Raw genomic sequence first — 15,110 nt, forward strand, 5'->3', positions numbered from 1 at the left:
AACAGCCACAGTGGAGAGGTTTTAAAATATTTAATAAATAATAAAAACACAAGACAATACATTTTACTACACAGTGCCAGTCAAGAGTTCAGAGAAATATTTAAAATAATTCAGTACTACAGTTCTGACATCACATAAAAAGTCTAATATTTCTAGTTTATAGCTATTTCTAAGAGAAAACACAAATCTAAGAAACTTGCATATAGAGCAAAGGCAGAGTGCTGATGAGTTGGATGGTCAAGACAAAAATGCTTACTCCTCTCCGATTCTGTTAAAATCACATCCCTGGTTCACATTACATCATTCTTCACACTTCCATGGGTTCCCAGGCTAACAGAAACTACATTTGCATTCTTAACATCTCCTTTTATCTTGCAGCTGGTCAGGAAGCAGAGCAATAAAAATACATTTGCATGTTTAAATCTAGCAATTTAACTCTTGGTTAAAACAATAGAAAGAATTCTTCATTTAGACATTTCAGCACAGTGTTTAGGTCGAAGGGTCACAACACACACTACTTTGTCAGCTTTCTGCCAGCACAGTGCATGGTTACATTTTTTTCAGTTCCACATGTAACACTATTTTTACCATTTAAAACAAGCCTGTGGTTTACATTCATATTTACAGATGACAGAATTATCTCCAAAATTCAATCTGGCTAGGCTGGCAGCCTTCATCTATCTTCACCCAGTCTTCACATATCCCTCCCCAGGAGAACTCGAGCTAGTTTTTCAAGTGAGCCTTGAGAAATGCTGCTTGAGGGAGTTGGGTCTATCAGAGTATACTTTATCCCATTCCCTGTCTTGAGAGCCCATCTGCATTAGCATTGCTAATCCCACTGCGGTGCTGCACAGACATATCATATGCTTGCAACCAGAGGCTCCATCTAAGCAACTTGGCATTTTGCTGGTTGGCTCTGTTTAACTATGTTAGGGGGTTGTGATCCGTCATACCAGTGAATTTTCTTCCATACAGATAAGGCGGAAGTTTCTACATTGCCCACACTATGGCTAGACATTCCTTTTCTACAGCTGCATAGCATTCCTCCCTGGGTTGGAGCCTACAACTGAGATAAACCACTGGGTGCTATTCTCCCTCTGAAGAAATCTGGCTAAGTACAGCCCCCACCCCAAGGTTCAAAGCATCCACCTGCACAACAAATTATTTGCTGTAATCTGGGCTGGCTAACACAGCGGGTCCTCCCAAAGCTTCTTTAAGCTTCTGGAATGCCTGCTCACATGCTGGGGTCCACACTACCTTATCTGGCCTGTTCTTCCTTGTCAAGTCCATGAGGGGAGCAGCTTTAAGTACTATAACTGGGGACAAACTTTCTGTAGTACCCTGCTGTCCATAAAAATGCCCTCACCTGCTTTTTGGTAACAGGTCCAGGACATGCCTGAATGGCTTCCACTTCAGCAGGTTCTGGCCTTATCTTACCACTCCCCAATCTATGTCCTAGGTAGGAGACCTCTGCCGTACCCATCTGACATTTGCTCGGCTTAATGGTCAACACTGCCCTCTGTAGTTTGCCCAGCACCTCCCTGACATGTTGAAGGTGCTCTTTGTACTTACAAAGGTACCAATTATACTGAGTAATATTAATACTAATACAAATATTAGAGTTTGACCAATGCAGCAAGGCTTTCAGGAATGGCCGCAGTACCGCTAAAATAAGCATAAGTACTTTAAAGATGTTAAAAGTACTCTCTAAAAGACCAGCCACAATGAAAGGTATAAAAATATGTAATAAATAAAACAGAAAACTGAATATCTAGTTATAATAAACCAGAGTTTCAATCACAGGGGATATAAAAAATAACAGTTGGATAGATTCACAAAGATGCAGAAAAACAATACTCAGCTAATCTCACTATATTTTCCTGACTGACTAAAGAATTACTGCTCCCCAATTAAGTTACGCCCAAAAGCTCAAACTTGTCTCAATTCTACCTTTGTAACCCTTCCCAGCTCCCTTTTTCACAGGAAGCCTGGTATCTTCTGACAGCAGTGCCTCACTGTCAGCCTGGGTACTACCACTCACCTCTGTCCTTTGTAGTCACCCTGTCCATGGGAACATCAGTACTTACCAGCAGCTGTGGCTTACTTTCAGCCTCATTGCTAAAGGGTAGCTCCCTCCCTGAAATAGCCACATCACCAGCTTGTCTTGTCTGGGTCTCCACCAGGCTACCAGACCCACATGCCTGTCTCACAGCCTGACTGCACGTAACTGCATGCACACAAGGTACTGCATTTTCAAAATCATCCCCCATCAAGACATCTGCAGGGATATCCTCAAACACACCAACCTACTTGCTTGCTTCCATTTCCATCCTCCCAGTTAAGGTGAACATTGGCCAAAGGTATTTGGAATGGGGGTCCCTCCTAAAGCTCTGACTAGAGTGGACTGCTCACAGAAGTACTACTCTAACTATTGCAGGCTTCACAATTGTTATGTCAGAGGCTCTCTCTTAGCAGCGGCCTGTCTTCCATCCACTAAGACAGAATATAAAAATTGGCGATAGCTTGGTAACCCTGTTGTCTCCAGACAGCTCATCACTGGCATGCTGTTACACCCACTTGCTGGCTCCCTCACCTGTTCCCCACCTTGCTTCAGAGGACATCTATATGTTACATGGCCCCTCTGGTTACATTCAAAACATCTAACCCTTAATCCAGGCCATGTACCTTAACTAGTGGCTTCCTTGTTACTGGTGGACTCTGCTGGGATGGCTTAACCTGCCCACCATGGGTTGCCTTGTATCCATGTGCAGCACTAGTTATCTCCTTGTGCAGTGGTTCCCTGCTTCCTAAGTGGAGATCCCCTTTTCCTCCCTAGCTCATCTACAAAGTTACACTTCCAAGTCTGCCAACCAGATTCTCATGTCCTCAGGCAAAGTGTTAAGGGCTTGTTCCCTCACCAAAATGTCTGTCAGCCTTTCCAAAGTGGTGACCTGACACCCACTCACCCACCTATGAAAATAAGTGCTTAACTCAGCAATATAATCACATACACTTTCATCTGCCTTGCATCTATACTCGTCGTTCTGAATAAGTCTATGGAGGATAGATGAAAGCGCTTAACCTGATGTACCAATAAACAACAGTTTTGGTATTTTCTGTCTTTCCTTGGAACCAGACACTCATTTTTCACCAGTTATATTGCATTTATTGACTGGCAACTGTTGGATTTGACTGGTGTAGTACTTTTTTTGCATCTATACTCATGAATTTTTTTCTATAAGCTTCAGGTGTTAACTTAAAACATTCTAATAAACATGGTTTACTTTTATCGTAAAGTTTAAACAATCAGTATCAAACAATTTAGAAACAGCAATTAAAGCTTTACCATGGAGTAAGGGAGTCAGGAACTGTACCCAGAGCCCTTAGTCAACATTATATGGTTACATACTCTCTGGAATATATGAATAAAACTATGAAAATTATCATACTCTAAATTGTGGAAGAAATTTACTGACCTTTATTACGTCTGAGGTTCTGTTATTCCCTTCCTAATTAGCTCCATGGCCCTGAACAGTCAGCATTTCCCTCTCATGTTGGCACGGTTTTGCTTTTCTTCAGCCTCCAAACACCACAGGCTCTCATTCTCTTCAACTTCCAATCACTGCAGTCTCCCTGTTAATTCTAATTCCATCTGTTTTGCCTGCTGCAGTCTCTCATCTTCTGCAGCCTCTAAATGCCACAGTCTCTGTTGATTCTAATTCCAAACGTTTGGCTTCCAGTTCAAGTCTCTAACTCCAAATGGGGTTTTAAGTCCTCTGAGGAAATGGCAAAGGTGAAATGTCCTGTTTCTGAAGGCTGCACATTTCCATCACCAGATTAGTTGCCGGTCCATGTTGCAGCTGTGATTAAGACTGAAATAATTTCCTCTTTAGTCAGGTTGGCATGCACCAGTCCTTTGACTTTGCACACCTTGGCCAACTGGCTGTCAGCTTGCCATAATCCTTTGTTGACACCTTTGCCAGCTTTCCCTGACTCAACTAAACAAAAATAAACAAGACTGCTGTGAAAATGAAACTATGTTTACCTTGTGGCTGCTGACAGTACACACACCTTCACTGACAACTGCCCACAGGCTACTGAAATTCATTTAATAATTCCACCTAGCTGCTCACCAATATGTGATGGTCCCTGCTCCTGGCCAGTAATCAAGCAGCCTTAATCCACACCACTGACACCGGTGAGGGATGGCCACTACAAGCAAAAATGGACACAGTATTTCCAGATGCAGCTCTCTGAACCAAGCACAATTTCCCCTAAGAACACACAGGGAGCAAACTCCAGACCTAGGACTGGAGCTCTCTCTCCAAGCACCAAACAAGACTCCACACTGAACACTTTGTAGCTTTGTATCCCTGTTCCAAGCAGCTGAGACACACTTGGATATTTGATTTTGACACACACACGAAAGGCTGGCACAGAATTACTAGCTGTGCCCTCTCTGCCCAGACTATTAAGTAAGTTGCCACAGGTCAGCTACTGCTCTTATAACTGTACCTAATTATACTGAGTAAAATTAATACTAATAGAAATGGCAGAGTTTGAATAATGCAGCAAGGCTTTCAGAAGCGGCCACAGTGGCACTAAAATAAGCATAAGTACTCTCAAGACGTTAAAAGTATTCTCTAAAAGACCAGCCACAATGAAGGGTATAGACATATTTAACAGTAAATATAAACTAATATGAGAATACTGAACATCTAGTTATAATTAACACCAGAGCTTCAATCACAGGAGATAAAAAAATAACACAGTTGGATAGATTCACACATATGCAGGAAAATACTTAACTAATCTCGCTATATTTTCTTGACTAAAGAATTGCTGTTCCCTAGTTAAGTTACTTACTACAGCAAGGCAAGATGAGGTGTAAGATGTGCGAGACATCTGAGAGATCTTTCCTCTCAGGTTCCGAAAAACAAAGTGCTGCTGCAAAAGTTCCAGAACATCTCTCACTTAACATCTAGAAAATACTTTCAGTGTTGGTTATAGCATATTATCGCTGGTCACCTGATGCTGGTACAATACACACCCACTGCTTTGCCAAGATCTGTTGCAGTATCTGAAATCTATAAAACAATTTCAAAAACTTCCACCCATCCAGGGTAGCAATTAGTTCACATCTAAGGACAATACTGTAAGATATCTAGTTCTGGTTTTCCCAGACATTTTTGTCTCTAGCTGCAATCAGACATGAAAGATAAAACCTTTACGGCCTACATAAACCCATTTAATTTTCAATCTATTTTTCAAAATTAGATGGACTGAGATTAACTACTTCCCTTCCAGAATTCGCTGGTAAAACATACACGTTTAATCAGTTATAATACTGACATACATGTACATCTCCTTTTTGGTCTGGCAGGACCTTCTGTTGATGCATTTTTAACACTAGCAACTTTACAAATACATTTTAAAACACAAGCATCTGCACAAATCAGTGCAATAGTCAAACAACAAAATTCTTTACAAAACTCCAGCCAGTTATGCGATGCCATATGTTACACTGCCCTACTCTCCCTGGAACAGATGGCACTACCTCATATCACACCCTCCAATCTATTTTCATTCCCCTTTTAGAAGGGAGTGTCAAGTGCTATGGAACAGGCAAGTCTGCAGATTATGCAGACAAGCCTAACCCCCTCCCCAGTTGGTGGCTTACATGTTCCACAAATGCCTCCTCACAAACGGCTACAACACATGACTAAGCAATGCATCTATGCTAGGTTTATTTACTTTTCTCCCCACTGCCTAATGATCACCCCTCTTAGCCATCAGGGACATAGCCTTTTTTATTATTTGCTCCTATAACTTTGCACCTGGCAAGGCACCAGAAAAGAAATATGCAATGAGCAAAATCACATCTACTCACTGTGCTCTCAAGTGAATACATCCCTACCCAACCACAGACAAAGATAAACAGAACATGCTCCCTCATTCCTCTCCCTCCACACCAGTTTCAAGTACTGGACTCACTAAACACCATCCAGCTTTTTACAGTCAGGGCACCATCACTATGCAGACAGTCCTGGGCATGCCAGGTTCACTGCTTTAGGTGATACACCTGCAAGTGTCACCACTACAGTAAGCTGAAAGTACAGTTGCGTACACTTACCATAAATGTAGATGTTAGAGTGTCTTCACTGTTGCAGTCATGACTGTAGGGTTCTCCCCTGCCGGCAGGCAGTCCTCGGTCGGCCAGAATCCCAAAGTCTGGGTCCGGTGTCGGCTGTTCAGCCATGCTCCCTGATGTCAGAGCGCCAGGAGTACAAAGCTGACAACCGATGCCATGTTCTCCAGTTTTTCTTGCCCCAGATGTCAGGAGTCCCAAAATGAGTAAAGTCCCATATCCTTTGCAAATACACCTCAGAAGAATGGTGAAAAAAGGAACCACACAAAAGTAAAAATAAGAGGGGACAGGAGGGAGGGAAACCCAGACTGCAACAGTGAAGACACTCTAACATCTACATTTATGGTAAGTGTACACAACTGTACTATGTTCATCGTGTTTCACTGTTGCAGTCATGACTGTAGGGTAGAATCCCAAAGCAGAATGAAAGGGAGGTGGTCATAAAGAAGAAGGGGCGGCTAAAAGGCCCTGCAAGACTGCAGAAGCAAAGCCTGCCCTAGACTTAGAGTAGAGAGGTAGATTGTAGTGCTTTGAAAAAGTATGCACTGAACTCCAAGTTGCAGCTTCCAAAATGTCTTTGGTAGGAGCTCCCTGAGGAAGGCAGCTGAAGTGGCAGCAGCTCTGGTGGAATGAGTCCGTATACTCCCTGGGATTTGCTTTCCATGGTGTGAATAACAAAATCTGATTCCATGAGCAATGCATTTAGAAATGGTCTGTTTTGAAATGGCTTTACCTTGGGAACTTGAAGCATAAGAAACAAACAATTGCTCTGATTTTCTGATGTCCTTGGTTCTGTCCAGGTAAAAACGTAGTTGTCTGTGTACATCCAAGGAATGTAAGATCTTTTCCCCTTTATTTTGAGGAGTGGGGAAAAAAGTTGGCAAGTGAATAGTTTGATTTAAAGCCACTTTGGAAACCACCTTAGGCATGAAAGTAGGATTAGTCCTTAAAGACACCCTGTCTTGATGAAAAATAATATAAGGTTCCACAGCCATAAGAGCTTGCAACTCTGAAACTCTCCTGGCAAAGGTCAGAGCTAACAGGATGGCGGTTTTCCAAGATAAGAACTTGATGTCAGAAGAGGCAGCAGGCTCAAAAGGAGGTAAGGTGAGCTTTTCCAAAACATAGTTGAGATCCCAAGCAGGAATGGGAGGAGATCTAGGAGGTCTTAAGATCTTAGCTCCTCTGAGAAACTGTCTCATGAGCTGGTGGGAAAAGATTGGAGGGTCTGTATTATGAGCGGAATCTTAATGGAAGAGAAAGAGAGGCCCTTATGTAAGAGATCTGTCAGGTAAAGTAAAATCAAAGGAATGTTAGGAAGAAGAGGATCAGAATCCTGAGCCTGCATCCAGGAACAAAATCTTTTCCATTTTCCTGCACAAGATTTGCTAGTGCTAGGACGTCTGGCTTCTAAAATGACATCCATAACCTGCTTGGGTAGGAGAGAATGAATCAAAGACCCTGGATTAACCAGGCCACCAGGCTGAGAGTTCTGACATGGGAGTGTAGAACCTGACCCTGGTGCTGGGACAGAAGGTTCGGAGTCTGTGGTAAAACCCAAGGGGGCTCCAGACATAGGTTTTTCAGAGTTGGGTACCAAAACTGTTGAGGCCAATTTGGGGCCAGCAAGATTATCATCTTGGGCTTGTCCTGTTTGATCTTTAATAATACCCGTGGAAGAAGAGGAAGAGGCAGAAAGGCATATCCCAAGAGGTTTCTCCAACTGAATGATGGTGCATCCACTTTCCAAGCTTGTTCGTGGAAAGTCCTGGTGCAAAAAATCTGTAGTGGATGATTGAGGTGGGATGCAAAGAGGTCTATGTGAGGACATCCCCAGACTGCTGTTATCATCCTGAATATTTCAGTGTCCAGCATCCACTCGTGTGGGTCCGAAAGGTTTCTGCTCAGACTGCCAGGAAGTTTTGCTTCCCTGGTAGAAACGGAGCTTGAAGGTCCAGATTGCAAGCTAGAGCTGTGTTCCATAGATCCATGGCTAGTCTGCAAAGGGGGTAGGAATGAGATCCCCCTTGCTTGTTTATGAGATCCCCCTTGCTTGTTTATGTACCACATAACTGTGGTGTTGTCTGTCCGTATCAGTAGTTGTCCCGGTTGTAGAAGATTCCTGAAGGCCAATAGAGCTTTCTGAACGGCTAACATTTCCTTTAAATTGATATGCAGGTGCTTCTGATCCTTTGTCCAAAGGCCATGCAGACAGTTGCCCTGAAAATGGGCTCCCCAAGCATAATCTGAGGCATCCGTGGTTAGTATCGGAGTGGCCGGAGGCAGACAGAAGAGTTTTCCTTTGTTTAGAGTACATGCCTTGGACCAAAGGAATTCCACCTGGTTTAAGGCCTCTGTCCATTGATGTTTTGGAAGATCTGGCCATCCGCTTGGCCTTGGTAGGGTATGAAAATGGAATTTGTAACCTCTTGAAACCACATCCAGAACCCACTTGACTTGGGTTATAGGAGTCCAATTTAGGTGAAAAAGAGAAAGTTTTCCTCCGAGAGGGGCTTCCAGGCAAGAAGTTCCTGCAGCCTAACAGAGGGAGTCATTGAGTGTTTCCTATGAGCTTGCGACCTGTCCTCTCCTCCCCTAGGGGTGGAAGCAGTCCACTGTCTTGGTCTAAGAGGCTTTTGTTTGAGGCCTTCCGCGTGAGCGTCTGTATCTACCCCTCTGAGGCCTGACGGAATTGGGAAAGGACCAATTTTTTGTAGGCAAATTCCTACTAAATCTGGGTGGCTGTACTTGTAAGAAATCTTTAACTGTTTGCATGGATTTTGCCTTGTCCTCCATCTTTTTAATCACCTCTTCAGCTTTAGATCCAAACAAAACATTATGCTGAACAGGAGCATCCAATAATTTAGCTTTTACTTGATCTGGCAAATTTTGTTCCTTTAACCATGCATGCCTTCTAATTACTGTGCCAGAGGCAGCAGCCCTACAAGAAGCCTCCAAGGCATCAAATCCACAGTGTAAACCATGCTTCCCAACCTGTTCAGTGGCATGCATTAAGTCATGTAATTCCTTAACATCTGCACAGGCGGAAATGGAAGTTAGCTTTTGTTTTAAAACAGACAGGAGAAATTGCTGGTATTTCAGCATATGAAACTGACAGTTTAAAGCCCTAATAGATAAAGTAGCAGAAGTGTACACTTTTTTGCCCCAGCTTTCTAAAGATCTGGAATCCTTCTCAGTGGGAATGGGGTTTTTAGCAGAAGCGGCCTTAACTCCCTTAGGACCCTGAGAAATGGTTTCAGGATCAGCAGTAGGATTCTTGTATAAAAACTGGTGGGAATCAGGAACCCTGTAATATCGGTCAGGCTTAACAGGAGCTGGAGGAAAAGAGTCAGGGGTTAAGTTAGCCTCTGAAAAAGCATCATCCACAATATCCAAAATAGGAGGAATAGCCAGGGGTCTAATGTTGGGGAAGAAGAAGAAAATCCCTTAGTCTTTTCTTAGATTCCGAATACTCCGATTCCGAATACTCCTGTCCTTCCCAGTGGAAATGTTCCCTCATTTCATGCAAAGTTTCCCCAAAAGAGAAATCCTCAGGGGGAGAAGCTGAAGGTATGGATTCCTCAGCATCAGAATCCTCATAAGGAGGGAAAGGATATTCCTGGTCAGAAGAAGAAACTGAAGAAACAGAAGCCTGATCAGAGGAGTCCTAATAAGCTTCCTGCCTTGGCCTTTTATCTGGAGGGGGATGTGATCCCCTAATCATAGTAAGTCCTCCGCCATCTTAAGTAACTGCTTCTGTGACTTGGGAGCCAGATCAGAAGAGGCCTGTGTTGCAGACTTTGATTTGGAAGGAGTCTTTGGCTTTGCCTTTATTAGAAGCTGAGTAGGCCTGAAAACCCCTTCGGAAGCCGGTACATGCACAGCGGCTCCGGACCCATCCGAAGGAGCATTGTCCAAAGGTCCTGCAACAGAAATATTCAAAGGCCTAGTTGGCTCCTCGTGGGAGCCCGTTTCGGCCATCGGTTCCGAAATGGCCGACGACAGGGGCTGCAAAAGCGCCTCACTGACGGCCGAACCTAAAGCTGGCTCTGTTTGTACGATATAGTCAGATTTGGACCTCGGAAGCCTGTCTTTGTCCTTGCGTCGTTTGTGAACTCCGGAAGCCGGAACCACCGTATCAGACTACATTTTGTAATTAAAACGCCTACCGAAGTAATGAAATGCAAAATCGTACCTTCGTTTAATTGTACGTTGATTGAATCTAGCACAAAACAGACAACTAGCTACTTCGTGGTCAGGGCCTAAGCAAGGAATACAGTAAGAATGAAAATCCTTATGAGGTATTTGCTTCCCACATGAAATACAATTATTAACTTTTTCTGACATCGGACTGGAGCAAGAAAAAAGTTTCCCCAACGGGGTACTTAGCTTTGAGTAGGAGAAGGAAGTCTTCGGACTGAAGTTTGTTCAGAAAAAATGGTCAGGGGTCAGCCGACCGGCACTTGCGAACTGCTATCACCGCACGGCAAGAAAGACTGGGGAACATGGCATCGACTGTCAGCTTTGTACTCCTGGCGCTCTGACGTCAGGGAGCATGGCTGAACAGCCAATGCCGGACCCAGACTTTGGGATTCTGGCCGACCGAGGACTGCCTGCCGGCACGGGAGAAACCTACAGTCATGACTGCAACAGTGAAACACGAACATCTGCCCTGCACCCAGAAAAAGCAAGACAGCGTCAAACTCTCACTCCCATCCTCTCTCTCAGAACCTCAGTTAAACATGGGTCATCTGAGGTGCACTCCTGCTATACCACGGTGCTGGCCCCTAGTCATGGAACACTTATTTTTTGATGATTTTTTTGGGTAAATTTTTTTCTGATGCACTTCAGTTAAAATCTAGTTATCTTTGTCAGTTCCACCCCTTTTCAGATTGGGAAGTTGTCAGCGTTTTATTCTGCATTTTCATATTATAGCATTTTTAACTTTAAAATAAACCTTGTGCTTCTGAGGGCTGACTTAGATGGCAGTGTTGACATGGGGGTTGTACAATTACATTGTGTGCAGAATTACTCCTTACAAGTGAAAGAGATGCAATCCATGTTTTATTTCACTATTTTTTCTTTAAAAATACATTTACACGGTGGTGTTCTGGGATGCGTTTTAGATGGGCAAGGGTGTCTATGGGCTGTGTGTGTGTATGTATATATGTACAATCAGTATGTGAACACTATCTTGTAGAGAGTAGCATAAAATAGTGAACATATGGGAATTTCAGTAGGATTGAAGGTGAGATGATGTAGATTAACTTCTGACACACCAAGCACACAGACAAAAACAAGCATTTACCTGTCCCACTGTGTACATATTATAATACGGTTTATAAAGGGATGACAACAAAAGTGTTGTGTGGTGTATCTAGTCACTTTGTTTCTATTTGCATTTATTGTCTTAAGTTCCCCAGTCAAGTTTACTTCTCCTAGCAGTTCACTCCTGGCAAAGGTTGGCACAGTTGGATCTGACACTGCACTATGAACAGGCAAAGTTACCATTACATAAATTATACCAAATAGAACAATTTCTGAAGCCTTTCTGAAGGTTACCAGCTTTCCAACCCTATGACTTTGGATCACTGTCAATTTTCAAACTGTTTATCTTGCTCATTCAAAAGCTACAAAACACAGCACTGTACTTAACAGTAAGATGCATGACATAAAAAGCTCTACCACAATCACCAGTGACTGGATATGATCTTTAGAATTAAACGAAATACAGAATATGCTTTTAAGACTTTGGTAAACACATAATGGCTAAAGTTTAAAGTCCCTAGGTACTTCACTACTAGTATTTTTTGATTTCACTATTTATTTTGTAATCACAATTTATGCCCAGCATCATGACAGTTCTTCTGACATTAAAGAAGAGGTAATCAATACTGCACAAGATTAGCCATAGCCGGCCTTAAGCATAGGCCAACTAGGTGGCCGCCTAGGGCTCTGCTCTATAAGGAGCGCTTTTCCAGTATTTATTTGGTGTAGGTTGACCAGGATGGGGGCACTGGGTGGTGTGAGGGGGGGCGCCGTGGAGCCCTTTTGCCTAGGGCACCAGTTGATCTAAGACCACTCCTGGATATACTTACATTAAAGATTAACATTTAAAGTCCCCGATTTGTCAATTTCCTTATGGTGAATGATCCTGAATAAATCAGTATGATCAAGTTAAGCAGCATGCATTGTTAGTCCTTTAAGAAGTGCTGCTAGCTACTTGTACAATACTGGAAAATTTACAAAACCTACTCCCCTTGTGCCATGCACTTTTTCATAGGTTCACAGATGCCACACAATCTGCCTGTGGACCACTGCAAGCCTAGCCAAAAAGCTAGGCTATTAAAAGTTCTACCCAGCCACCTCAAAGAAGACAAGACAAAGCAGACTGGGGAAAAATGTAAGTGTGCCCATCCAACAGTCTAGGTTACTCTGAAGGTGGCAAGGGTGCTATTCTTTTAACATGTACAGTAAATTTCTTCCAGAGACGAGGGATATGTTGATACATTAATCACGCCAAAATATCTTATCTGCTGTTGAAGGTTTAGTTCCTATAACTGTGTCATACCATTTGTTCTATGCAGGAATAGGAGGTCAAAGAGCGATGGGATCTTTCATGGCACAAAAGGCTAAAGATTTCCATGGAGGAGTGTTTAGGACTGAGTACAGAGAGTGCTGGCAGTCTGTCCAGATAGACAATGAACCCATTTGTTTTTCAGATTTAATTGGAGATCACCGTCCTTGAAACTTAACATGTTCTAACCACGAGAGAACATCTGTGAGTCAATATAAGATTAAATAACACCAAACTAACAGTTGTCTGCAAATCTATAGGCAAGAGGGTTTGACTGAAGAACTGAAAAAACGGATGCCGAATAGAAGAGGGCCCTAAACTGAGCCCTATGGGACACCACTGCTAACCTTTCAGCCTTCAGAAGTAGCTCCTACAACTCTAACCACAAGAGTTCTGTCAAAAATAAGTTAGCTATCCACCACACAACATAAGGATTAACATTCAAATGTACAACTCTGACAATGTATATATTTGGAATAGTGGTTATGCAGTACATAAAGCATATCTGGACCTGGCCAAAGCCTTTGACACTATCAACTACTTTTACTTTCTCAAAGAAACTAACACGGTTAAAGAAGCAGGACCTTCTTTTGAAGAACCTGAACTGATAAGGGTCCATGGTTAAGAGATTTTCAATGCCCATATTAATGAGGTCTGAAATAATATATTTCACAGTTTTACATGTGATGCTAGTAAGACTAATGGGTCTATAGTTAGTTACCAGGGTGAGTGGTTAGGCCATCTTTGTGTAATTGCATTACAATGGCAGTCTTCCACACTTCAGGAATGTAATCAGTGGAGAGGCTTAGGCTAAATGGGGGAGGGGGTTGGTCAGATAGGCCTTTTGTCACTGATGATCCAGCAGCCAGATTTATTATCAGGGCCCATGGATAAGGGGTTTTTGGCTTTTAAGTGGGCTGACAGTATTTGTTCCACAATAATTAAAAGAGTGGCTGGGAATTGTGGAATCTATGAACCACTAACTGTGGATGGAGTAAACTTTGAACTAAAGTTGTCAGGATTTTAGGTATTCCCTTTGGAACAGAATACACAGCATTACTATGGACTAGCTCCACACATTGCTCTGTGTTAGCTCCCAACTTTGTATTCTTTAGTAGGTAGAATGAGACCTCCTAAAAGCATTAAGCAATTTCTTTTGTATATAGTTTACTTACACAGGCTTTAAAACCATAATGGTTTGTTTTTAAATGTCATATTATACATGGTGCAAATAAGTGCTGTATTGATAAAGGAAGTCCTTAAGTAACAGTATAATCAGAGGCATATGCAACAGCTTTAGCAATTGGATCTATCAGATGAGGATTACAATGGAATTTACTTAGGTCATCAAGTAACTGAAGATTTGCTTTTGAGAGGTCCCTAAACAGAGGTATTTACATAAAAAGCATCACGACTTTTAAAGGAATAGGTCATTAAATGTATAGTCTGATCTAACAAGGCAAGGTGATGCATAAGGAGATGTGCAGGAAGTGGCCATATTTGTCAGTATGTAGACAAGGCAGAGACTCCAGACAATCATGACAATCTGAAAACACTACCCCTGCCACTAACCCTACACATTCTGTTAAACACACTTTTCCTGAGTGTACCACTATACAAGACTAAAGGACACAGAACACGCACAACATCTATCCCCTTACCCAAACCTTATGCTAACCCAAACCCACAAATACTTGCATAATCACACCAAACTGTACAACAGTCTTGCACATCTTCACAACCACCACTTTTTCAAACCTTAACTTTCATGCATACTCCTGCTTATCTAAACTATATAAAACTAAATTCAACAATATGCGATTCACAAAAATTAGCATTCCTTTGTGCATTTTTATTTTTACACACACCTACAACCTTCCTACCAAATGGGTACTCTACCTTGAGTTACAACCATGTTTTTATTTATATGTAAATATGCACACGTACATGTATACATATACACATACACTTGCACTTAGTACCTACACATACATTATAAACATTTACAAACATTGTGTAAAAATATATATTACACACATGTATATAGTGAACAAGGCACCACCAAGAGCACAGAGAATATTGCTGTATTTACAGAAATATGACTAAAGAATGAAATCTAACCTAAGACGAAGGTTGCATAACAGATACAGAGTTGATCATACCTGCCAGTCAGCAAGAAAACTTGCTTGACAATGAAAAACTTAACTGGGTTACACATGACAGGTGAGAGGCTCAGTGAGTTTCACAAATGTAGAGAGACATGCCCAGAAATGCAGTAGTTGAAAAGTACAGTTTTGTACCTACCATAAATGTAGATGTTAGAGTGCTAATACAGCTGCAGTAATCACAGATGGGTTCTCTGCCGTCAGGCGGTTCCTCGGTCGG

Source organism: Protopterus annectens, chromosome 1.part0 (assembly GCF_019279795.1).
Source record: "Protopterus annectens isolate FY-2018-M chromosome 1.part0, PAN1.0, whole genome shotgun sequence".
Lineage (NCBI taxonomy): Eukaryota > Metazoa > Chordata > Ceratodontiformes > Protopteridae > Protopterus > Protopterus annectens.